General features: G+C 41.4%; 1 protein-coding gene across 2 annotated transcripts in view; it reads left to right on the forward strand.

Moving 5' to 3' along the window:
- The first annotated feature begins 5,270 nt into the window (after positions 1-5,270).
- TMOD3 (tropomodulin 3) overlaps positions 5,271-25,457 on the forward strand; it is an 81,953-nt gene continuing 61,766 nt past the window's right edge. Inside the window, exons 1-2 of one of the 2 annotated variants that reach the window (XM_038009984.2) lie at positions 5,271-5,453; positions 25,292-25,387. The gene's annotated coding sequence lies outside the window, so the exon portion shown is untranslated. The remainder of the gene's footprint in view (positions 5,454-25,291; positions 25,388-25,457) is intronic. The other variant, XM_008016593.3, reaches the window with a different exon arrangement.

The raw sequence follows: 25,457 nt of genomic DNA on the forward strand, positions 1-25,457 counted from the left end.
TTCGGCTTCAGCTGAAGAGTGACTCATTTTTTTGTCCCTTTTGGCATTTGGCTGAAATATGTATTCAGTGCACCTCTAATGGAGGCATAATGGGGTATGAAAATACGGGAAAGGCAAAATTAATTCCAGATGATGGCATTAGTGAAGGTTGAGTGGGGCAGACATTTGAGATGGACAATGAAACATGAGGAGGCTTCTAACAGGCAGAGATGGGTGATAGAAAAAGGGCATTTCAGGCCAAAAAGTATGCTTGAATCTTTCCTATAAAACTCTATGCACACAGGCGTGGTGGCTCATGCCTGTAATCCCAGCACTTTGGGAGATCAAGGTAGGCACATCACCTGAGGTCAGGAGTTTGAGACCAGCCTGGCCAACATGATGAAACCCTGTCTCTATTAAAAAAACAAAAATTAGCCAGGCATGGTTGTGCACACCTGGAATCCCAGCTACTTGGGAGGCTGAGGTTGCAGTGAGCCAAGCTCACACCACTGCACTCCAGCCCGGGTGACAGAGTGAGACTCCATCTCAAAAAAAAACTGTATGCACCCAGCCATGATGCTTGTCTTCTGTGATTCCTGCCTCCCACTGCTTCCATAGGATTCCTACCTTCAAGCTTCCATAATGAAATCCTTACCTTTTCATTTCAAATTTATGTCTTTAGTTTTTCTCAACTCTCCTATAAATACATGTTTTTACATACACATAGAATATGCTTATGTATTCCGAAGTAACTATTTCCTATGGGAACTCTTTGATAACAAGAAAAGTGCTGCTGTTATTAATTAGCATATGATGATTCAGTGTGACATGCTTTCTGAGTTACTCTGGCTGGAAGTTTAGAGATAACACTAATTAGAGCTTGTAATGTTAACACATTAAGTAGAGTCGGAGTGTCATTTTATCTATCACTTTCACTCTAACCAAACCCTGAACACTAATGGGAACCATACTCTGTCACTTGTTCAAATATTTTACCTGAAGTCCTCAGATTTGTTCTCTTTAGTGTGTTAGGATGTTGAACTTCAACTGTTTTCCATTACTTGAAGTGGGTTAAATGCAGAAGGTTGGCGGTGCCATACCACTTCTAGTTCAGATCATCGTGTTTCTTTGATTAGGCACTGTAGTAGTCAATTTTTGCTAAGTAAGTCTTTAGTAATAAACGAACCTAAACTTCAGTTTCCTCTTTGCTTACATTATATTATGTCAGCTAGTGGCTGAGGCTCTGACCCACGTAATTTCTTATTCTAGAACCCAGGCAGAAGGACCAGCCTCTATTCAGAACATGGCTTTCTCTTGGTGGAGGGAAAGAGCAGGCACACTAGTAGAGAAAGGCAGTGACCCTTAAAGCTTCCACCCAGAACTGTCGGATTGTCCCTTCCACTTGTATTTTATTGACCAAAGCAAGAGTCATGTTTCTAAACTTTGTGATTACAATATGACATTTATCTGAGGAGAGGAGGAAAATCCCATCATGGGATCATAGCCAAGCCTGGAATGCCTACGGGGCAGCACTGGAAGTCACATAGTAGTGGGCAAGCCTGTCTATTCCTCTAAAGGAGAGCAAATATTTGGTAACAGTATTTCAATCTACCACAGGCATTTAGTGGACTTACCTTTTCACTTATTTATGTAAATATAATTTCCAGGCTTTTCCTGTTTGTTTTCCTCCAAAAATTATGTTTCCAACTATAAGCGAATAGTGGCAACCCTAAATTATGTCTTTTTAAAAGAGAACTCTGTCTGTATTTCAGGACTTTCATAGGATCTTATTCTCCTGTGTAGTCAACCCTCTTGCAGCTGGTGTTTAAATCCGAATCAGGTCACTGGCTGGCATTCACAGGTGAACCTTCTGGTTCTGTGTCCCAAGAGAAGAACAGGAGAGAGGGGGAAGAATGCAACATTCATTTATTTACAAATATTTATTGAATACTTTCTGTGTGCCAGCAGTATTGTAGATGCTAGGGATGGAGGAGTAAACAAAGCAAAGCTTCTTGGGGCTTCCACTAAGAAAACAAGCAATATGATGTTATGTGGTAAAAGTGCTATGATGACAAGTAAAGAAAGGAGAGAATGACTGGGTAAGGTGATAAGAGGAAACCTTTCAGAGGTGATATTTGAGCAGAACCTTCATTAAAATGAGGGTATGAGCTAGAAGCATCTGGGAGGAAAATCATTCTCCTGCGTAGCATAAGGACTCTGAGATGGGGAGAAACTGGGCAGGATTAAGAAACCTCAGGGAGGCCAGTATGACTACAGCAAAGTCAGAGAGAATATGTGGTAGGAAACAAAATAATCATATACAGATTTGTAGAGGTGTTAATTCTGGATTTTATTCTAAATGTGATGGAAGCCATGAATGGTTTGGAGCAAGATGGCGACATGATCTGATTTGTTTTTAAAAGATCATTCTGGGCTGGGAGTGGTGGCTGACGCGTGTAATCTCAGTACTTTTGGAGACCAAAGTGGGCAGATCACCTGAGGTCAGGTGTTCAAGACCAACGTAGCCAACATGGCGAAACCCCGTCTCTACTAAAAAATACAAAAAATTAGCCAGGTGTGGTGGCGGCGGGTTGGGGGAGGGTGCTGTAATCTCAACTGCTAGGGAGGCTGAGGCAGGCAGAATTGCTTGAACCCGGGAGGCAGAGGTTGCAGTGAGCAGAGATCACGCCACTGCACTTCAGCCTGGGTGACAGAGAGAGACTCCGTCTCAAAAAAAAAGAGTCATTCTGACTGCTAATATAGAAAATGTGTTAGAGCAAAGGAGTGGAAGAAGTGTGGAAGGTTCTACCTCTTTAGTGCCATCCAATACTAAGGTATTATTCTTAACATCTCTGGCCTCATATGTGGTTTTTAATGTACACAGATTTAAGAGATTCATGTTTATAAGTTTTGTCATTAAAATATGATAATGTACGCCTGAGAAGAGGAAAAAATCCACCATTAAATTGCATTATTTTAGAAAAAGGAACTAAAATAAGATGTATACATTTGATAGGAAAAATTTGAAATGAATAGCTAAAAGAAAATATATTTAATATTTGCCTAGCAGCCCATATAGGAAGGTGAGAGAGGAAAAGTGTAATAGATTAAGTCAGTCAGACACTGAATTTAAAAACCTCTCTGACCAAAGCAAAAGAAGCCATATTGCAGAGGAAAGTCCTTCTTAAAATAAACCATATCAGCTGGGTATGGTGTTGCATGTCTATAATTTCAATACTTTGGGAGGCCATGGTGGGAGGATCCCTTGAGCCCAGGAGTTCAAGACCAGCCTGGGCAACATAGGGAGACCCTGTCTCTACAAAATATAAATGAAAAAAAAAAATTAGCTGGGTGTGGTGGCATATGCCTGTAGTCCCAGCTGCTTAGGCGACTCAGGAGGCTGAGGTTGGAGGATTGCTTGAGCCCAGGAGGTCAAGGCTGCAGCAAGCCATGATAGCACCACTGCACTACAGCCTGGGTGACAGAATGAGACTGTCTCAAAAAACAAAAACAAAAACAAAAACAAAAACTGATGCAATTTAGGAGACACATCAGTCTGATCAGCAGTGGAAAGCACATTAGAACTTGACTCAAGAGAACTGTGTCTCATCTCTGGATCTCCAACTACTGGCTGTGGGACCTTATACAAATTACTGAACTTTTCTGAGTCTTCATTTTCTTATCTATAGAAATAGAGGATGCCAGTTTATTCTTTATAGAGTTTTGAGGATTAGATGAGATATTACAAATGAAGTGCTGGCCCCGTGATTGGTATGTATTATAAGTATAAACTTTCATATCAACCTGAATTATGTAGGAAATTGCACTCAGAAAGCTGTTATCTCCAAGAGATTGACCTAAAGATAGTATAGAAAATAAAATGCAATGGCCACAATATTGAGTATTGACTGTCCTCTAAATATTTGCAATTGAGAAGGGTTTTTTCCTGGTCAGGCGCGGCGGCTCACACCTGTAATCCCAGCACTTTGGAAGGCCAATGTGGGCAGATCACGAGGTCAAGAGTTCGAGCCCAGAATGGCCAACATGGTGAAAACTCGTCTCTACTAAGCATACAAAAATTAGCCGGGCATGGTGGTGCGTGCCTGTAATCCCAGCTACTCGGGAGGCTGAGGCAAGAGAATCACTTAAACCCGGGAGGCAAAGGTTGCAGTGAGCCAAGATCGTGCCACTACACTTTAGCCTGGGCGACAGAACAAGACTGTCTTAGAAGAAAAAAAAAAAAAGAAGTTTTTTTTTCCTTAAAAACCCAAACCATCAGTGATCTCCATTGCTGACATTAGTGGGTGCCAGTTGCATGAAATTCCAGGATGTTTATCTAACCTAGGCTGCTCCCTTCTCTGAGGGGAAGAAGTAGATGCTAGGAGAGGTTTAAACCATTAAGTGGCTCGCATACTGGGTGTAGCTGGAATGTACCTCAAGCAGGCACGTCAGTCCACTTCTGTGGCTACATTTTTGAAAGGTTGTGTCAAAGTTTAGCATTACTCCTGGGGATGGTCTGCTCCTGAAGAGCAGGCCAGGAAAATTCCCAGTAAGTGACTAAATGAATAAATGGTAAAATGTCGCAGTTCTCTCTCCACAGAGCCTCGCACAAAAGGTAGCCATTACATAGGCCACTGTCAAACAGTCCTTTGAGAGATTCCCATACTCTTCCTCTTCCCTCTAGACTACCCATCTGCCCCAATCCCTCCTTTGAGCAGCCACTTCTGTTTTTTCTCCCACTACAGCAGCCAGCCCCACCGCCTGGTGTAGAGCTTGAAGATGGAATGGGACGATAGGATGGGCAGAAACTGCCCTGCAATAGCTACATCATCCCTGGTTGCATACCTAAGAAAACCACTAGGGTCACCACACCCTGGAGGTGACATTCGCATGATTTATGCCTCTCTTGGGGTTTAGATTTTATTCCTTTACTTTTCTATAACTCTGTCATGGCCAGTTTAAAGGGCTCAATGTCATGTCCTCCCATTAACAACCAAGACTACAGTGCAAGCCGTGCTGTGTGTGCTTCTTTACAAAAGGTCAAAGTAAAAAGGAAATCTATACCGAAGAGCCTCTAGATACTATTTCCAGCTTCGGGGGAGTCCACAGTAGGTACTTCCAGGGGTAGAGAACATTGTCTTAGACTGGGATAAGGGTTGGTATTCGCAGTCCCCTTCCTACGTTCTGTCCATTGTAAAGACCGGAGTCCGCGCTGAGCCTCGCCCTCCTCGCTGGAACTACAACTCCCAGGATACCCTGCGGCATGGGAGTGCGCACGCGCGTCGGAGGCGGAGGAGGAACCAGCCGCACCGACAGGGCGGTCGAGTGAGGGAGCTGCTGGCGGGTGGGTCAGGCAACTCCTTGGGAGGCCGACGCGGGCGGACGGGCGGGTGCTGGGAACCGAGCCTAGGCTTGCGGCCGGCAGTTTCCGTGGATCTGTGAAGAAGTCGGCGGCCCCTGCGGGCGCCAGTCAGGTAAGCCCAGCCCGGTGCTTTCCAGGAAGTCCGTCTGCGGGCGCGGGCTGGGAGTCGCACCGGCCATGGTGGCTGAGGAGGGAGAGCTTGCTGCCCGCCGGCCGCCCGACTAGCGGCTCCTTCCCGACGGGTCCGTCTAGGGGAGCGGGGGCACACGGGGGTTGCTTCTCCGCGAACGGCCCGGGCCAGGGGCGTGGGGCGCTCTGGGCGTCTCCCGCCGGTCGAGGCGCGCGAACCCGGCGTTCCCGGTGAATCACCCGCGGCCCGGGCGCCCGGGTTCAGGACCGGCCCCCTCCCCTCCCGCGGAGCCGCGGCCAAGCTGGCTCCCTGCACCCCACCCAGCATCGCCGGGACACGATAGCACCAAGCCTCCTTCAAAGGCTTCAGCTTTTTAAAAGTTGGGGCGGCGGAGTAGGGGAGCCAAAACTTAGGGCACACCCTTTTTGTGATTGAAATGTGGCTGCCCTTGCATTCACCGGTTTGATCTGTCTGCTCTTAGAATTAAGTTCCTAGCTCCCAGGCAGCACAGCTGGATCCGGCTGGGAAGTTTGTGTGTTAGTTTGTTTTGAGGACGTGACTGGGTCGTTATATTTTTGCTTGCAGCGGGTGGTGTGTTTCCTCCGCAAGCCTGCATTCTGATTGCAAACAGAAATGGAAAACAGCCACAGTCTTTCTTTCTTTTTAATGTTTAGTTAAGAATCGCATTTCCAACTTGCCCTTGGCCTCTGTTAAAACCAAAAGTCATCTGGCAATGAACACTGCAGTAAAACTTACCCCAGGAGGCCATACTTCAACAGGAAATAAGCCTGTGGAGATTTAAGTTAGTTATGTGCAGTCTTCCTTGGTTTGTAACATTTTCATGCAGCTCATGTGTCCTTTTCTGAGAAACCTTCAGATTAATTTTTTTGGCAGATTAAATTGATTAATTAATTGGCCCGTCAAAAATATATTAGGCTTGGAAAAATAGCTTTACCAAGGCTTATTTACTCTTGCTAGTTTCTTCTTCCTAGGCACCTTTTCACCTGTCAGAGTCAGCAGTTATAATATTACAGTCCCCTTTCTTACACATTCCTACGAAAGGAACAAAACTAATTAAAATGTCCAAATATATTTTAGCTCTTTGAGCTTTCTTTGCTTTTGCAACTCGCAGAAATTCTAGTTTGCTAATCTTTAAAATTAGGTTGTTGGACCAGATGACCCCCAAAATTATTCTGCCCCTAAATATCTCTGTTTTTTAAAAGTTCATTTATTGTACTCATTCAGGAAACACTGGCCATAGGAATTTCAAGCCCTATGCTAGCCATGAGAAAGAGCAAACATGAGTTCTTGAGAATGCTGTAGACCTACTGTTCAATTTTATTTAATCATGTATTTTTTATGACTAATTCCTAAATTTTGTGGTATATCCAATATGCTCACCTACACTGTAATTAATAACTTCATCTGAAGTTAAATACGTACAGGTCAAATCCCATTCAAAGATTTTTCGTTCGTAATTACTGGCCCATTGAAACAAAACAGGTTTGGTATGACAGAAAGGCCCTGAATGGTGGAGGGCAGTCTTTTCAAACTTTAACATGCGTAAGTCACCCAGGATATTGTAAGCTTGAAGTAGAGCCCAAAGTCTGTATGTCTGATAGATAATGCTGTCAGAGACCACACTTTGAATGTCAAGTGTGGGGAGGTAATTTTAGAGATATTTTAAGGTGTTTTTAATGGCAATTTAAATACTGATACTGATAACTGATATTAGATACATAATTGATGGCTTTTTCAACTCTCGGTTTTTTTAAATACTGTAATCCTATTAACTCTAACAAGAACAATTGTCTTCATAAGTTTTTCTCTTTCTTTCCTTTTCCTTTCCTTTGCTAGTTTGTCTTTTTTCTCTTTGCTTTTTTTTTCCTCTCCTCCTCTTCCTTCCTTGTTTTCACTCACATTAATTTGGCAGTTCATGAATTCAAGTATGTGTCTTGCCCCATTCTGTACAAAGTAGTGTTTTAGGCTCTCGGTGAATATGTGTAAGACATGAGGCCAGGGCCGGGCTTGGTGGCTCACACCTGTAATCCTAGCACTTTGGGAGGCCAAGGTGGGAGGATTGCTTGAACCCAGGTGTTTGAAACCAGTCTGGGCAACATAGCAAGACCCTGTCTCTACAAAATAAAATAAATTAGCTGGGTGTAGTGGTGATGCTTGGAGTCCTGGCTACTCAGGAGGCTGAGGCAGGAGGATTGCTTGAGCCCAGGAGTTTGAGATTACAGTGAGAGACAATGATTGTGCCACTGCACTCCAGCCTGTGTGACAGAGTAAGACCCTGTCTCTCTAAAAAAAGAAAAAAAAATTATATATATATAAAAATATGAATGACATGGTTCCTGTCTAGGACCTTATTCTCTTTGGGATTAGGCAGATGTACTTATGTGTAGTCCACAGCACTTGTAAGAGCCACCTCTAGGGAGTAAAAAGGTAGTAGATATTTAGGAGAGATCTTTTCCAGTTGTAGGAGTGGGGAACAAATAAAGTCACTATTTTTTTCCATTCACTGGTCATCTCTTTCCCCAGGCTATACTGTCTATACTGTTTGAGCGTACGTGACATATATCTACATATAGTGCAATTCTGTAAATTTATTTTATTTGGAACCTTAGATGAGCCAGAAACATGAACATAATTAGAACCGGATGTGGTGGCACACTTCTGTAGTACCAGCCAATTGGGAGGTTGAGGCAGGAGTATCACTTGAGTCCAAGAGTTCCAGGACAGCCTGGGCAACATAGCAAGACCCTGTCTCAAAAACTAAAACAAAAGAGAAAATCAGTTAGATCTGAGCAATATCATAGGGAGGATGAGAGGCTGTGGGGATAAAAATATACCTGGATAGAGGGAGAGAGAAAGATAAAGAGGAGGATCCAGTAAACAGTAGAGGGAAAAAAGACTTTTAGTAAGGTTTTCTGGTGTCAGTCTGATGTATACTGATATTTAGGCTGTGTTATAGCTTTTCAGTTGCTCTTAAATTTAATATGCGTGAGCTCTCTCGATTAGAATAGATAAGGAGGGCATTATTCTCTAGGCTGTATGGCTAAAGTGCTATCATCCCTTGGTCATTGATAGTCCTTGCTGACATTTGATTTACATGCAGTTTTATGTCAGATCCTTTAAAATCACAAATATATGGAGAGAAAAATGGTATAGACAATAGAAAATTCTACTGGGCCTATAACTGGTCCATTAAGTTCTTGTTTAAATTGTAAACAATCAAATTTAATTTGGTGTTTATAGAAAATTATATATGTGAACTTACATTCTTGTATCTATATGTGTCTGTAATCCATTAGCTTATTTACAATGATGAAAGAATAGAAGTGTGAATAAATCAGAGTGGCACATGATTGAAAATGCTGTGTAACTGAAAATGCATTTGTGTAGTCTTGAGGAGTTTCATTTGAAACAAAATTGTTAGTGTGTATCTTGAGGCAGAATGCTACTTTGTATTTTATTGATGTGTAATTGACATTCAATAAAATGCACATGATATCTAGTTCAAGGAGTTCTGACAATTTTCTACACTGTAACTTCTACCAAAATAAGACAGAAAACTTTTTTTTTTTTGAGACAGTCTCTCTTTGTAGCCCAGGCTGGAGTGCAGTGGCGTGATCTCGGCTCACTGCAAGCTCTGCCTCCCAGGTTCACACCATTCTCCTGCCTCAACCTCCCGAGTAGCTGGGACTACAGGCGCACGCCACCACACCTGGCTAATTTTTTTGTATTTTTAGTAGAGACGGGGTTTCATGCTGTTAGCCAGGATGGTCTCGATCTCCTGACCTCGTGATCCACCTGCCTCTGCCTCCCAAAGTGCTAGGATTACAGGCGTGAGCCACCGCGCCCGGCCAGAAAACATTTTTTTTAAGTCACCCCAGAAAGTTCCCTCACCCACCTTCCTCCAAAGGCAATCACTTCCTGACTCCATAGATTTCTGACACTACAGAGTTTTTTTGACTGGTCTTGGACTTCACATAAATGGAGTCATACAGCATGTGCCTTTTTGTGTTTGGTTTCTTTCATGTAAGAAAGATTCATCTGTGTTGTTGGCAAGTGTCAGTGGTTTGTCCTTTTAAGTTGTTGAATAGTATTCCATTGTACGAATATACACCAATTTATGTTTTCTCCTTGATGGATGTTTGGAATAAAGTTGTTATGAACATTCTTTTACAAGTTTCTTTTTCTTTTCTTTCTTTCTTTCTTTTTTTTTTTTTTGGAGACGGAGTCTTTCTCTGTGGCCCAGGATGGAGTGCAGTGGCGCGATCTCGGCTCACTGCAACTTCTGCCTCCCAGGTTGAGGCCATTCTTCTGCCTCAGCCTCCCAAGTAGCTGGGACCACAGGCACCCGCCACCACACCTGGCTAATTTTTTCTATTTTTTTTTAGTAGAGACGGGGTTTCACTGTGTTAGCCAGGATGATCTCGATCTCCTGACCTCGTGATCCACCCGCCTTGGCCTCCCAAAGTGCTGGGATTACAGGCGTGAGCCACTGCACCCGGCCTACAAGTTTCTTGATAAATACCTAGGAATGGAGTTATTGAGTCATATGGTATGTGTATGTTTAACTTTATTAAAAATCTGCGGCTGGGCGCGGTGGCTCAAGCCTGTAATCCCAGCACTTTGGGAGGCCGAGACGGGCGGATCATGAGGTCATGAGATCGAGACCATCCTGGCTAACACGGTGAAATCCCGTCTCTACTAAAAAATACAAAAACCTAGCCAGGTGCGGTGGCGGGCGCCTGTAGTCCCAGCTACTCGGGAGGCTGAGGCAGGAGAAGGGCGTGAACCCGGGAGGCGGAGCTTGCAGTGAGCTGAGATCCGGCCACTGCACTCCAGCATGGGCGGCAGAGCGAGACTCCGTCTCAAAAAAAAAAAAAAAAAAAAAAAAATCTGCCAAACAGTTCTCCAAAGTGATTTATACACAGGAGTTCTACTTGCTCCATATTTTTAGTGTTGCCAATGTTTAGTGTTGTCAGCCTTTTCAATGTTAGTCATAGTACAGGATGTATGGTTGTACCTCATTATGGTTTTAATTTACATTTTTCTGATGATTAAGAATGTTGAGTGCTTTATCATATGTTAATTGGCTATGCAGCATCTTTTTTTGTGAATTGTTTGTTCAAGTCTTACCTAGTCTTTCATTGGGTCATTCATCTTTTTATTGTTTGTAGGAGCTCTTTATATATTCAAGGTACAAGTTCTTTGTCATGTATGTAGATAGATGTGTTGGCATTTTTTTTTACACAGTCTGTCCCTTGTCTACTTCCTCAATGATATTGTGATGAGCAGAAATTTTTAATTTTTATAGTCTGTTTTATCAATTTTTTGTATTATGGCTAGTGTTTTTTGTCCTGACCAATAAATTTTTACCTGTGCCCAGGATTGCAAAGAAAGCTTTTTCTTCTAGAAGCTTTATTTTTCTAAGTTTTTCATTTGGGTCTGTGATTGATCTCAAAGTAATTATTATTGTGTTATAATTAAGATAGGGGTTTGGGTTCATTTTCCCCCTGGATATCCAGTTGTTCCAGCAACATAGGTTTAAGAAAACTTTAAACATAGGTTTAAGAAAAACTTTCCTGGGCCGGGCGCGGTGGCTCACGCCTGTAATCCCAGCACTTCGGGAGGCCGAGGCGGGCGGATCACAAGGTCAGGAGATCGAGACCACGGTGAAACCCCGTCTCTAGTGAAAAATAGAAAAAAATTAGCCGGGTGCAGTGGCGGGCGCCTGTAGTCCCAGCTACTCGGGAGGCTGAGGCAGGAGAAGGGCGTGAACCCGGGAGGCGGAGCTTGCAGTGAGCCGAGATTGCGCCACTGCACTCCAGCCTGGGTGACAGAGCCAGACTCCGTCTCAAAAAAAAAAAAAAAGAAAAGAAAAAAAGAAAAACTTTCTTTTCTCGGCCAGGAGTGGTGGCTCACACCTGTAATCCCAGCACTTTGGGAGACCAAGGCAGGCAGATCATTTGAGCCTAGGAGTTTCAGACAAGCCTGGGCAACATGACAAAACACCATTTCTACTAAAAATACAAAAATTAGCCAGGAGTACTGGCATGCACCTATAGTCCCAGCTGCCTGGGGGGCTGAGGCAGGCAGATCATCTGAGGGAGGTGGAGCCTGCAGTGAGCTGTTATCGTGCCACTGCACTCCAGCCTGAGTGACAGAGTAAGACCCTGTCTCAAGACAAAACAAAACAAACCTCTTTTTTGTTTGTTTTTCTCCATTAGATTGACTTGGCATCTTAGCTCATCAGCTGAGCTACTTTGCATTTTAGTTGTGCTTATATTCTCAGTTTCTTAAGCATGGACCCTAATCTTAAAAATAAAATTTTTATGCTCCTCTTCCAGATTGGGACTTGACTGAGATTGATCCAGGGCTAGTTACCATATATTTCCCGATGGAAGAATGTTAAGTATGAATTTGAATTTTAAATGGCTTTTCTGTGGGTTGAATTAATGGAGACAACCTCATTTTAGGAGCAATTGCATGTTCCTTATAAAATAGGCAGATGTTTAGAATGAAGGAGATGTAAGCCTGGAGAGATCACCTAGGACTCGAACATAGCAAGCTATAAGGAGCTTAATATTTTCTGGTTTATTGGCTTGATCTAAATAGATGCAAATATATATAAGCCATGTGTTTTAGTTTCCATCTTTTTCTGTTTTGTTTTGTTTTGAGACAAAGTCTCAATTTGTCACCCAGTTTGGAGTGCAGTAGTGTGATCTTGGCTCACTGTGGCCTCCTGGACTCAAGCAGTCCTTCAGCCTCAGCCTCCCAAGTATTAATAGCTGGGACTACAGGCATGCACCACCACACATGGCTAATTTTTGTATGTTTAGTAGAGATGGAGTTTCATCATGTTTCCCAGGCTGTCCTTGAACTCCTGAGCTCAAACAATCTGCTCACCTTGGCCTCCCAAAGTGCTGGGATTACAGGCGTGAGCCACCACACACAGCCTTAGTTTACATGTTTCTACTCCATTGTCTATTCCAATCCTTCGTGATGCAATTCCTGAGTTTGCCTTGGAACAATTTTTAGGGAGACAGTTTGGTTATTTCTTTTCTTCTAAGTTTATTTGCTGATAATACAATACATTGATAACATTATTTTAGAAAGAATATCACCCCAACCTCATTATTCTTATGTAGCTATTTTTACTTTTCCTCATTTTTTTCCAGGCCTTATTCTTGCACATACATATTTTTATATGATTGTAATCATAGTGTGCATGTTGTTTTTTGTTCAGAGATTGAGTTGTAACTAGTGAATGCTGTCTCCCTTAGGTAGATCACCCTTGTTAGTGAAGACAAATATTAGAGATGGAGAAAAGACAACTGGGGACTTACCAGTGAGGAGTCTTGAATCCTAAAGCTTAACTAAAATAGAAGCAGAAAAAAGCTAAGATTTTCAAAGACAGGATTACCCTTCTGTGGAAATGCAGGACAACTTTGGTTTTCTTATTCATTCCTTCCCCCTTTCTCTAATATATAACAGCTTTAGTGAGATATAATTCACACACCATACAATTCACCCATTTAAAGTGTACAGTTCAGTGGATTTTGGTACATTCAGAATTGTAGAACCATCGCCACCATTTTGGAACATTTTCATCACACCAAAAATAAACCCCTTACCATTAGCAGTTGCCACCTACTTCCTCCCAATTCTCCCCTTGTCTCCCCCGCCCAGCCCTAGGCAACCACTAATCTACTCTCTCTTAAGATTTGTCTATTCTGGACATCTCATATAAATGGGATCATATAATATGTTGTATTTTGTGACTGGCTTCTTTCACCCTTATACTACTCTCAAGAGTTCGTTTTCACGCCTATAATCCCAGCACTTTGGGAAGCTGAGGCAGGTGGATCACGAGGTCAGGAGATTGAGACCATCCTGGCCAACATGCTGAAACTTCATCTCTACTAAAAATACAAAAATTAGCCAGGCATGTTGGCACACTGGGAGGCTGAGGCAGGAGAATTGCTTGAACCCAGGAAGTGGAAGTTGTAGTGATCCAGGATCACGCCACTGCACTCCAACTTGGTGACAGAGTGAGACTCCATCTCAAAAAAAAAAAAAAGAAAAGAAAAATACTGAAATACAGTCAAAGGTTCCTCCTCAGTTGTGCACCCTTTTTGAGCAATAAAGATATCCACTCCCTCGGGTATATATGTTCAACACCTGAACCCACTCACTAAGGAAGGAACACAAACACACTAAGACAAACTTACAAACTAAGCTAACATATACAGCGATGATAACCCCCTGCAAGTAAACAGTTTCATATCTGGACATAACTAAGCATGAACATCATGATAAGTACATACAAGTGAACACAGTTCCTGAAGTGTCTGTGAGAAAGTGGATAAAAATATGGTACACTGGAAGAAAATGAGGGCTGGGTGTGTTAGAGTGAATGGGCGTGTGGTGGCAAGTTGAATTTATTAAAGTATAGGCTCGTAATGTTTAAAAACACTTCCTAGAGCTTTCAGTAAAGTTTTTATGAATACAACCAGTAGCAATTATCTGATACATGTATATTATTTGATATATATAGAGAGAGACTTTTAGGTAAGAAGATTGTTGTATTTCCTTAACCATAGCATAGCAATTCTTTTGAGCAGGATATTATTAGTAATACTTACACAGTAGGGGATTTCCATCCATGTGGAAAATTACAACCAACAAAATATTTTCATTCTCTGGGTGTGGTGGTGTAACTTTGATGAGTTAAGGAATATTCCCTTGATATGCATACCAGTAAAGAAAGAGGAAGCCCCTCAAATGTATATAAGTCTGGCTTATATTCAGGCAGCCCTTACCCTGAGGCAAACATGACAAGATATGATACAACCCGAAGATTTATTTTCATTCATGGTGGGCTGTAATTAACACAGGTTAGTACTCTTAGAGAACTGTTCTTTTTTTTGATTTTCCTCTTTAATATGCCCACTTGAGTGCTAGACCAGCTGAGTTGGGGGTCTAATTTCACTGGAAATACCAATAAATATGTGATGATTTCAAAGTCACACCCACCCCCCCCCTTTTGTTTTTCTGCTGTTGTCCCTAAGATTTAGTTTCTTGGAGAAAAATTACAGAACCCTACACAGAAATGGACCAAGGGAGATGTGTAGGATTTCACCTCTGCAAGGCCTTTGGTGCAGGTGGGCTCTTCTGTTAGTCTTCAGCACACCCTCTATGCTTGCCTTTCCTCTGCCACTTTTCTTGAAACCCCATTATTATTCCTTGTCAAGTCATCTCACTTTCTGCTTTCCTTAGACATTGGCCAACATTCCAAGTGATATAGTGTGCCCTCCACCAGAGAATAGCTGCCACTGCTTTAAGCCCCTTAACCTCCCCTCCTACCTCAGAAGAAACTGTTTCCTCTTTTCTTCTCTCACTGCCTGAATCTGGTCTAGCACACAAGGGGAGCCTCTGCAGAAATGTTATTTGAACTGGTCCCTGAAAGATGTGAAAGGATTTGAACATGAGAAAGAGTGCAAAAGGACATTTCCTGTGTAATGAACTGTGTGATGTAAGGGCTGCAGGCGGAAGAGCATGGAGGCGTACTTACTTCTGTGTGACACAGGGTGTGTGAAGATTGCTCCTTTCCCTTTACTTCTTCTTGCTCTGGCTTCCCTCCCAGCCCCAACCTTTTTCAGCCTGTGCTTTGATCTCTTTGCTTAGTATATACTTCTCCACCCCTCTCTGTCTAGCTAATTCTGTCCCTCCCTGACCACCCACAGTGGTCTCTGAATTTCTGTACACTAATAGCTAGTACCATTCTTTTGGCAGTTAATTATGTATTTTCTTGGGAAAAAAAAAAAAGCACTTTATGTGCATGTCTCATTTTCCCAAATAGAGTATATTAGTCAAGGTGTTTAGGTCTCAGGGAACACAAACCCACTTAAGCTAGCTTGCTAGATGGTATGGTGGCAGAGCTGGGAGTTGTAGTGCGTTACTATAGTAAGGCCACTGAGGTCCCTGAAATGACTACAGCTGGAACCCAGAGCAGACACTTTGAAAGTCTCTGTCCTCTCTCTGCTTGTGGGGCTCTCTTGGGCTTCTTTCTGTACCTCTGCTCCATTTTAGGACATTAATTTCGATTTTAAAAAAGTAGTATGCATTACTATGTAATTTATCTTGATTGCTGAGCTTTTTGCACCCTGTTAAGTCTTGTGCCTGAGGCAGGTGCCTCTCCTTTCTTTCTTCCCTCTAGCCCCAGCCCTGCTTCATTCTCTTCCCTACAGACTGACCTGTGCTTTCCCCTTAGCTTCAGCTTCAAGGTGACTGGCTTGTTATGGTAGTATCTCCAGACTTGGTGATAACCTTATGTCTCAACTTGAGTTTTGTCTCCCAGCTTTCCCGATTCCTGGAGAAGAATTGAATTTGGTCCACCCTGGTTAGATTGAGGGTGGTGACCCCTGTACCAAACAGCTGTGAAAAATGGGACATTGTTATGTTGTTGCTTTGGCTATATATTTTGCAGGGACTGGAGTAAGGAGTGGGTTCCCACACACAAGGAGGTTTGGGGTTGTTCATCTCAAAACATGCTTATTTTGATGTCAGAAGGAAGTGACCATACCTTCTCTTTTTTGGTATGTTCCCTGCATCTGGCAGATTGACAGCTAAGAAATAGGTGTAATTCTCTCTCTCTTTTTTTTTTCCATTTTGTTTTGTTTTTGAGACTGGGTCTCACTCTATTGTCTAGGCTGGAGTGCAGGTGTGATCATAGCTCCTTGCAACTTCCGCCTCCCAGGCTCAAACAATCCTCCCACCTTAGCCTCCCCAAGTAGCTGGAACTATAGGTACGTGCCACCATGCCTGGCTATTTTTTTTTGTATTTTTTATAGAGATGGGGTCTTTTTATGTTGCCCAGGCTGGTCTCAAACTCCTGGGCTCAAGCAATCCTCCCGCCTTGGCCTCCCAAATTGCTGGGATTACCGATGTGAGCCACTGCACTCAGTCTTCTCTTATTTAGTGTCTGTTTATTCCTATGACTGACCATTTGATCATTAGAATTAACTTTTAGGTATAATAGTCAATTCAGAACAATTTTTTTTTTCGAGACAGGCTTTCGCTCTGTCATCCAGGCTAGAGTGCAGGTGTGATCATAGCTCACTGCAGCCTTGAACTCCTGAGTTCAAACGATCCTCCTGCCTCAGTCTCCTAAGTAGCTGGGACTACAATTTGTACACCACCACACCTGGCTAATTTTTCTAGTGAGCAATATTTGTAATACTTAAAATGAATTACTAAAATTTGTGTTATCATTTGAAAATTTTCTAATTTATAGCAGATTAAATATTTTTTAAACATTGCTTTTTGAAATTTGTTTCCCAGTTCAGAAAGAATAGGGGAGTAGAATATTGATAATCAAAGAGTGACAATACAGTACAACTTTACTGACTCTGCTCCCAGCCCCATTAGGATATGATAAAACTAAGTACTCACATCATTGATCTCAATGCTCACTGAGTCCCCTATATTACTTTATTTTATGTTAATTTAGTGTCTGTCACGTTGCAGGCACTATATTAGGGGCTGATAATGTAAAAGTAGGTCCTTGCCCTCAAAGTGCTCACAATCTATGGTGGAGGTAGATATTTACGCAACTGATTACGGTCTGGTGAGATAAATGTTGATAGAAGTGTGGGCAAAGTGGTGGCTAGCACCTCTCTTCTATTGTTTTCTTTGTGTACATCAATCTCTCACTCTTCTATATTCTCTTTAGTCTCCAACTCTCTCAATCTCTGCAATTAATTGCTTATATTATGTGGATCAGAGTATAGTATGAATAATATCTCATTTACTTAACATGAACTAATGAAGTGTTCCTTAAAAATGAAGATAATATTTAATGAAGATAATATTGACTATTGATCACGTGCTCTGTGTTAGGTACTATTCTAAGTGATGTATATATGTTATCCTCATTTAACAAATTAACATATCAATCCTATGAGATAGTTACTCTGAGTATTATTCTTATTTTACAGATGAGAAAACAGAGGGACAAAACAATAGTTCAGTATCTTGCCCAAGGTTATAAAGTTAGCAAGAAGTCAAAATCTTTTTTGTAAGTTATTTTAAATGTCATTTTTAAAATAAGATGTATTATAGTAATTTCTCCTGCCCTTCTTAAATGGAGTCCCTGCTTAATTTGGCCAAAATGATGTGGGAAATACCGACTTTAGAATTCATTTTCTTTGCACAATTTATTGTACTGTGCTATTGAATTCCCTTCAGAGATTGTTGAAGTTTATAGGCTCTTAGAAACTGCATTAAGTTGTCCCACACTTTTGTGTTTTGGTTAGTTGGTAGCTTTTCCTTCTCTTTTATATCCAGCTGTGTCTTCTTGCTGTCACCTAATATCACTTAATTTGCTTCTATTAATGTGTAGTGTCTAATATCATAAAACTAAAAACATGGCAAAAATTGAGTATTTTTTAGAGGAAGTGTGATATTGTGTAAAAATGTATGGCTTTTAGGGTCAGGTTCAAATCTCACATCCGCTATTGAAACGTATATATCCTTGAGCAGGCTCTTAGTCTTTCTGAGCCTCAGTGTCTTCATTTGTAAACTGGAGATAGAACTGTTTTGCAAGGTTATTATGAGGAGATGTGTACGATAAAGTGCCTGGCATTTTAACACGTATACAAACAAAAATTGATGCCTTTCTTTTTCACTTCATTATAATATGATATGGGACATGATCCCTTTATTCTGAGAGACTAAAGTAAAAAATGAAATAAATGTTTTCCTATGATGTAATTAAGATATAACGAGTTTTATTCTATCACTAAAGATAATAATTGATAGTTGTTGTCATAAGTGTTAATTTTAGAAATATTATCCTGAACTCCTGTTTTGGGTCCTTCTACTAAGCTCTCAGCAACCTCCTCTGTTTGCCTGCATTATTGTCTTTTACTTGTGTGTGGCTCCCTTGATTTCCCTCATTTGATATTAAAGGAAAAATGTCTTTTAGCCCCCATTTAAAGAACCTATCCCAAAGCAGACCTTATGTCTTGGAGACCGTGAACCAAGCTTCTTGGCCAATAGCAATGATTTCTAAGACTTCCCTTCTTTCATCAGTTCTGCTTTCTTTAGCTATCACCAGTCTTAAGTATTAATTTGTTTTTCTTTCTGCCTCCACCCCCTCCCATTTCTCCTTTCTCTGAAACTATCCCCAATCCCCACTTAACTGTATGGTTCTCATTATTTCAGTAGTTTTATATGGTTTGGGGTTTTTTAAATTATTATTTTGAGATGGAGCCTCATTCTGTCACACAGGCTGGAGTGCAGTGGCACGATCTTGGCTCACTGCAACCTCTGCCTCCCGTGTTCAAACAATTCTCCTAACCCAGCCTCCCAAGTTGCTGGGACTACAGACATGGGCCACCATGTCTGGCTAATTTTTTTATATATACTTGTAGTAGAGATGGAGTTTCACCATGTTGGCCAGGCTGGTCTCGAACTCCTGACCTCAAGTGATCCACCCACCTTGGCCTCCCAAAGTGCTGGGATTACAGGTGTGAGCCACTGTGCCCGGCCTGGTTTGGCTTTTTATTATATGTTTGTGTGTACTTTCCAAAGGCTATATTGTGGTAGTTCTTATCATTTATCGTGAACTGTCTGTCTTAACATCATGAGGCATTTCTACTTCTGTGCCAGAGGTTTTGTGCCTGCTATCTTGAAACTGCCAATGAAAACCTCCCCTCACTTTACTGGACTGCATGCTGTTTCTCCATAGGCGAATACCCTAGCTCATGTCACCAGATTACTTTTTTAAAAATTTTGTCGGCTGGGCGCGGTGGCTCACGCCTATAATCCCAGCACTTTGGGAGGCCGAGGCGGGCGGATCACGAGGTCAGGAGATCAAGACCATCCTGGCTAACACGGTGAAACCCCATCTCTACTAAAAATACAAAAAAATTAGCTGGGCATGGTGGTGGGCACCTGTAGTCCCAGCTACTCGGGAGGCTGAGGCAGGAGAATGGCGTGAACCTGGGAGGCAGAGCTTGCAGTGAGCCGAGATCGCGCCACCGCACTCCAGCCTAGGCGACAGAACAAGCCTCCATCTCAAAAAAAAACAAAAAAACAAAACACGCTTTTATCAAGGCATAATTTATATACCATCAACTTTAAGTATACAGCTTGATGATAACAAATTACTTTTCTTAGCAAGCCCTCGTCCGTGCTGTCTGTGGTGTGTAAGTCATCTTGTCCTTTCTCTTTGTGTTCCAAAAATTGCTTATGGGGAGTTGTGTGGATGCTGATTGTGGCTGCTGTGTGGTTACTTACAAGTGCCCTGGTGGTTATTTTTCAGCTATTCATTCTGGATATCATAGAACCTCATTAGGCATGAGGTTTTCTGCATTTAGGGCCTAGGGTCAAGGTAGTGGGGCAGTGTCATTTTCTTGAAGAATTGGCTCTCTTTTGCCCTACTGTTGGCTGAGTTCATGCTTTTATCCCACCTCATGAGAATTATACCCTAACTCCAGGAGTTACCAAATCTCTTTTTGAGTAGTATTATATTCCCCACCTCCCTCATGAAGTACAAAATACATTATGCAAATTTTAGGCTTGTATCTCTTGAAAAACCTATTGTAACTACTACTACTATTTCAATCTGAAAATTAATTGTGATAATAAAACTTGATATATCTCCAGGCCCCTGAAGTTGATTAGAGTAATTCTAGTGGTATCTCTAAGTCAGAAGTGTGCCGTGTCTCTGAAGGTGCGTATGAATGCCTTCACCATGTAGGAGTGAGGCATGGTCCATTGAGGAGCATTCATTCATACCAGCTGGGGCACCGTACTCAGGACTCAGTGGTGAGCAGTGGGGCTAGATGGTGTGCCACACCTGGAGCACTGCTGACCTTGAGAGGAGGAAAAAGAGTAGTCAGAGTTGGAAGAGCTAGGAAGGGCTTTGGAGAGGACAGACTTCAGCTAGTCTTTGAATTGTGCAGTGTGCGGATAAGATAGAGAAGTGAAATTTGGGCCTGGGGTAAAAAGGATTGTTTAAGAAAAGTGACACCATTGTGGGAAACTAATGAGGCAGCCAGGTGAAAATGAAGTGTGGGTATCTGTGAGGCCCTGAGGAATCTAGCCTGGTTAAAGCAGAGGATTCTTAGAGCAAGTAGGAAGGGGTGTTTTATCAAAATCACCCAGAAACTGTCAAACTACAAACACCTAACAAGAAACGTTTCTAAGTAAAGGAGTAAAATCTTAAAAGCAGTGTTTTAGGTGATTATAGGCAAGATGCAGATGTTAGAGCAGGAAAACAAGAGCTTAGAGTCAGTTTGCTTGTCTAGAGCCTGGTGTGACAGAGGTCTTAGTAAAGCAGTATTTTTTTACTTCTCTTTATGAGGTTCCAGAAATTTCTCTAGATCCTAGAACCTTTCCTGGGAAGGGGCAGGGCTTAGAGACATAGGGCTTTGAAGAGCCTGCATAGGACTTTAGAAAGTTGTTTCTCTTGATGTTTCCTTAGGGAAAAGGTTTTGAGAAAACATACCCCAAAACTGGCCTCAATCCCAGTTTCAGGATTTCACTTAAATAGGGCCTTTGGTCCAAAGCTGTGGAACTTGGGAGAATATATAATTACATATTTTTTTAAATGAGCTTTGTTATTCATTTCACAGATTGCTAGTTTTTTTGTTTGTTTTTTAAATAATGTTCTGAAATTCTAATAGGACTGTTTGATGGCTAATCATTCTTTGTTTTTTCTACCAAAGCATTTCTTGCTATTACCTGAGTGTGGCATGCATAATTCTAAAGTCAGAGATAATATTTGTTTTTTTTTCATACACAGCATCAAATTGCAACAAATGATTGAATTGTCCTTTAAATTAAAAATAAAATTAATAAATGCACATGGTACAAAACTCCTTGGGTCCTCCTGGATGTATAGCAAATGCTGAGTGAACCCTCTCACTTGTATCCTCAGCTAACTAGTTTGTCTCTGGTTCTTGTGGATCCTTCCAGAGTTATTCTCAAGCACTTGTTTTTAAAAGTTGATTATTTAGGTTTCGAAGGACCTTGGAGGTCTTTTGTTAACCAGTAGACTTTCTTGAGGTACTAGAAAAAAGTGGGCCAAAAAAAGTGGGCCACATTTGAGGAATAGATGTCAATGATTGATGGTGTGAGGAGAACCCTCTGAAACTCCGTAAAGTATCACCTTCTGCGGTTAAAGCCTTTATGAAACCTGTTTCCCAAAGGCCTCTTTCCAAATTCCAAGTCCATTTTTCTAACCTGTTTTTTCTTATTCTGAAGTCTTTTTTCTAATATCTTTCAGTACTCTTCTCCTCTTGAGAGTCTTGGTTATAAAATTTAATCAAAACAAAGAGAGGCAGTAGTTAAATACTTTTAAATTTATTTTAATAAAAGAAAAGGAAATAAAGACCAAGGCAGAAATGAATGTGCTACTTTAGTATTCATACTACATTGACAGAATTTATATTTAATTTTGTGATTGAAACTTTTTGCATTCATTCCTATGATTTCTGATATGTAGGGAATTCATATTTTTGTGGAAACATGTCTAACTTTATTATGGAAATCAATGTGAAAATAGAAAATCAGCTGTATAACTTTGCTTTATTTGGTGAGTTTTCAGGAAAGTATTAATATGGTCATACTACTGTAACTTTTTTTCCCTCTACTACTTAATAACATTGGCTCCTGCTTGACTTCATTGTTTACTTTGTTCACTTTTTAAGTCTATCTGGTTCTGGTTTTTCAAGTCACTTTCCTGAAGTATTTCAGCTTTTGTATGTGCATATGTAGCATGATTCAGCTTTCATATTTTTCCTTTTTACTTATACATTGTTCACCTTGGCAGTGATGAAGGCACATCAGTATTTTTTTCCCCCAAAATTGGGTTAAATGGTGTTTCCTTAAAATCACAATTAGAATTAGCAGAGACCTGAGTCCATCAGGCTCAGGGATAAAATGAATAGGTTTCAACCTTTGCCAAATCTCATCTACTGGTAGTAGCTGCCTAAGGACTGAGGGAGGATCTGTGCTCAGTGAAAAAAAGGCTGTTTGATTTACTGTGTTTGTCATGGACGTAGAAGAGTCACCTGTCAGAACCAGGACTATATTTTAGCTATTCTTCATCTAGCCCAGGAAACTAAGAAGAGATTAAAGTCAGAACCCCTAAATCCATAGAGCTGCTCACCCTCAGTTTGATGCTGGGAGTTAAGTGCTAGACTTTCTCTCCTGAAGAATTTTGGTTCCAGCCGGGCACAGTGGCTCACATGTGTAATTCCGTGCTTTGGTAGGCTGAGGTGGGAGCATCGCTTGAGCTCAGGAGTTGAGACCAGCCTGGGCAACATAGTGAGGCCTCATCTCTACAAAAAATTAAAAAATAGCTGGACATGGTTGGCACACACTTGTGGTCCCAGCTATTCAGTAAGCTGAGGTGGGAGAATCGGTTGAGTTCGGAAGGTCGAGGCCGCAGTGAGCTGTGGTCAGTCCAGCCTGGGTGACAGTGGTAGACCCTATCTCAAAAAATAAAACAAGAGAAGAATTTTGGTTTCATCTGGGTTTTGTTTGTTTTTCCTCGTCTGGTGATAATTGAATCCTATTAATTACATAGGTTTGTCACAGTTTGTTATAGAGTTTCAGAGTAGTCAGTCAAGGAGTCAGAAGGTACAGAAAGTTCTCCTTATTCTAGCAAAGAAAGGGATCTTGAGTTATATAATCTAGCTAAAATTAAAAACTTTTAATCTATTTTTAAGACTGAAGATTTTTCCATTAAATTTTAGAAATGCACTACTGGCTGAGCTCAGTGGCTCACACCTGTAATCCCAGCACTTTGGGAGGCCGAGGCAGATGGATTACTTGAGCCCAGGAGTTTGAGACCAGTCTGGGCAACATAGTAAAACCCCATTTCTACAAAAAAAAAAATTTAAAAATTTAAAAATAACAATTAGCCAGACATAGTGGCACGCACCTATTGTCCCAGTTACTCGAGAGGCTGAAGTGGGAGGATTGCTTGAGCCCGGGAGTTTGAGGCTGCAGTGAGCCATGATCGTGCCACTACACTCTGGCCTGGTTAACAAAGTGAGACCCTGTCTCAAAAAAAAAGCAAACAAAAACCAAATCTAGTTTGAAGCCCAGGATATTTGGAAGGATTGAAACTGAGGAAAAATAATACCTTTTGTTCACTGCATAACATTCAGCTTGCTCTCAGCATGATTTCTTTTAGACCTGGCCTAGTTTATTTTAGGTTTTATGTGTTCTTCAATGCTTACTAACTTGGTGGATTAAGAAAATTCTTGCAAGAGGAAGAATGAGTCATGGTGATACTTCCCTTTGGGGGAGAGAAAGAAAACCCTCAGATTAATCTCACCATTATGCACTTGGCGTGGATTCAGCATTTTGATTGATGGCTGAGCTCTGATAAATCTTTCCCTGTAAGCCACTTCATGTCATATTTAGTTTTGTTCACAGTAGGACTGGTAGAAGTCTCTTTTTCAGTTAACCAGCCTCTGTAACCTTATTACTGTCAGAGACTTGTTCATATGATGTCATTTCTTTTTAAAGATATTTTGAGTTTGCAACAACTGGGAAAAAACATTTCCCAGTCTACCCAGTCTATTAAACAAACAAACCAAAAAATTAAAAACTGAAAAACATTTGGTGCTGAGAAACTGGATATGCTAAGGGTGTGGCTCTTTTGGCATCCATGTTTGGTATGCACAGAGTGGGTTTGGTTCCTCTTTGACCTTGCCCTGTGTCTCTGATGCTGCAGCTCCACTAAGAAGAAAAAGGGGAGGTGGGATAGGACTGGGAGCTGGTTTGCTACTATTCATCTGAAAAGGAAGTGGGGCACCTACAAGAGAGCCACAAAGTCTCTCAGCAGGGTTTTGTTGAAAGATTGTTTTTGAGGTGATATGAATAACCTGTTAAGTATTTTCTTGTAGTAATCACAGAACTGATCTGGCTACTTTCTACTTTAAGGTAGCCCTCCGTGACCTGTTTCTAATTACATCTCCTTTATTCTAGCCCTAACAAATTTTTCTGCACTGCCTTCAGATTTCTAACTGTTTTCTCTGCGATCTATAGATTTCATTTTTTAAAATGTAAGATGGCATTAGTAGCAATGGCAGGAAAAACAGGGCTACATAGTTTGTCCCATACTTAGGTTGATTATTTTCTGTGGGACTTTTACACAGAATAATCAACCACTATTTTTTTCAAACGACTGTGTGCAAAGCAGCAATCTCAATGAGCTGTGCTAATATCTGAGTCAACAAGCGATAGCATCCCCAAAACGCCACAAAAATCATTAAAATACTGTGTTTTAGGCTTCACTGTATAGAAGAGTCAGTGAACCGAACAAAAGGATAAATTTAGCATCCAGTGTATTTTCTTTAAAAAAAGTCTTAGCCAGTAATGGTGGCTAACGCTTATAATTCCAGCACTTTGAGGCTCTGAAGCAGGAGGATCACTTGAAGCCGAGAGACCATTCTGGGCAAAGCAAGACCCCATCTCTATCCTCCTCCATTTACTATCAAAGTAATATACATTATATACAACTACAATAAAATGGGCATTTTTTTAGAAGGTAAATATGTTTGCCAATACAGTGCTTTGAGCGTGGTGGGCACTGCTACAGTTTGAATGTCTGTACCTTCCTAAAATTCATATGCTGAAACCTAATCACCAATATGATGGTATTAGGAGGTGGGGCCTTTGAGAGGTGAGTAGGTTGTGAGGATAGAGCCCTCATGAGTGGGATTCGTGCCTTTATAAAAGAGGCCCTAGAGAGCTACCTTACATTTCCATCATTTCAGGACACAGCTGGAAGGCTCCATCTGTGAATCAGAAAGTGGGCTCGCACCTGACTGAATCTGCTGGCATCTTCTTGGATTTCTCACCCTCTGGAAATTGTGAGAAATAAATTGCTGTGGTTTACAAGCTACCCAATTTGTGGTATTTTGTTATAGCAGCCCAAATGGG

Source organism: Chlorocebus sabaeus, chromosome 26 (genome assembly GCF_047675955.1).
Source record: "Chlorocebus sabaeus isolate Y175 chromosome 26, mChlSab1.0.hap1, whole genome shotgun sequence".
In the NCBI taxonomy this organism is placed as follows: Eukaryota; Metazoa; Chordata; class Mammalia; order Primates; family Cercopithecidae; genus Chlorocebus; species Chlorocebus sabaeus.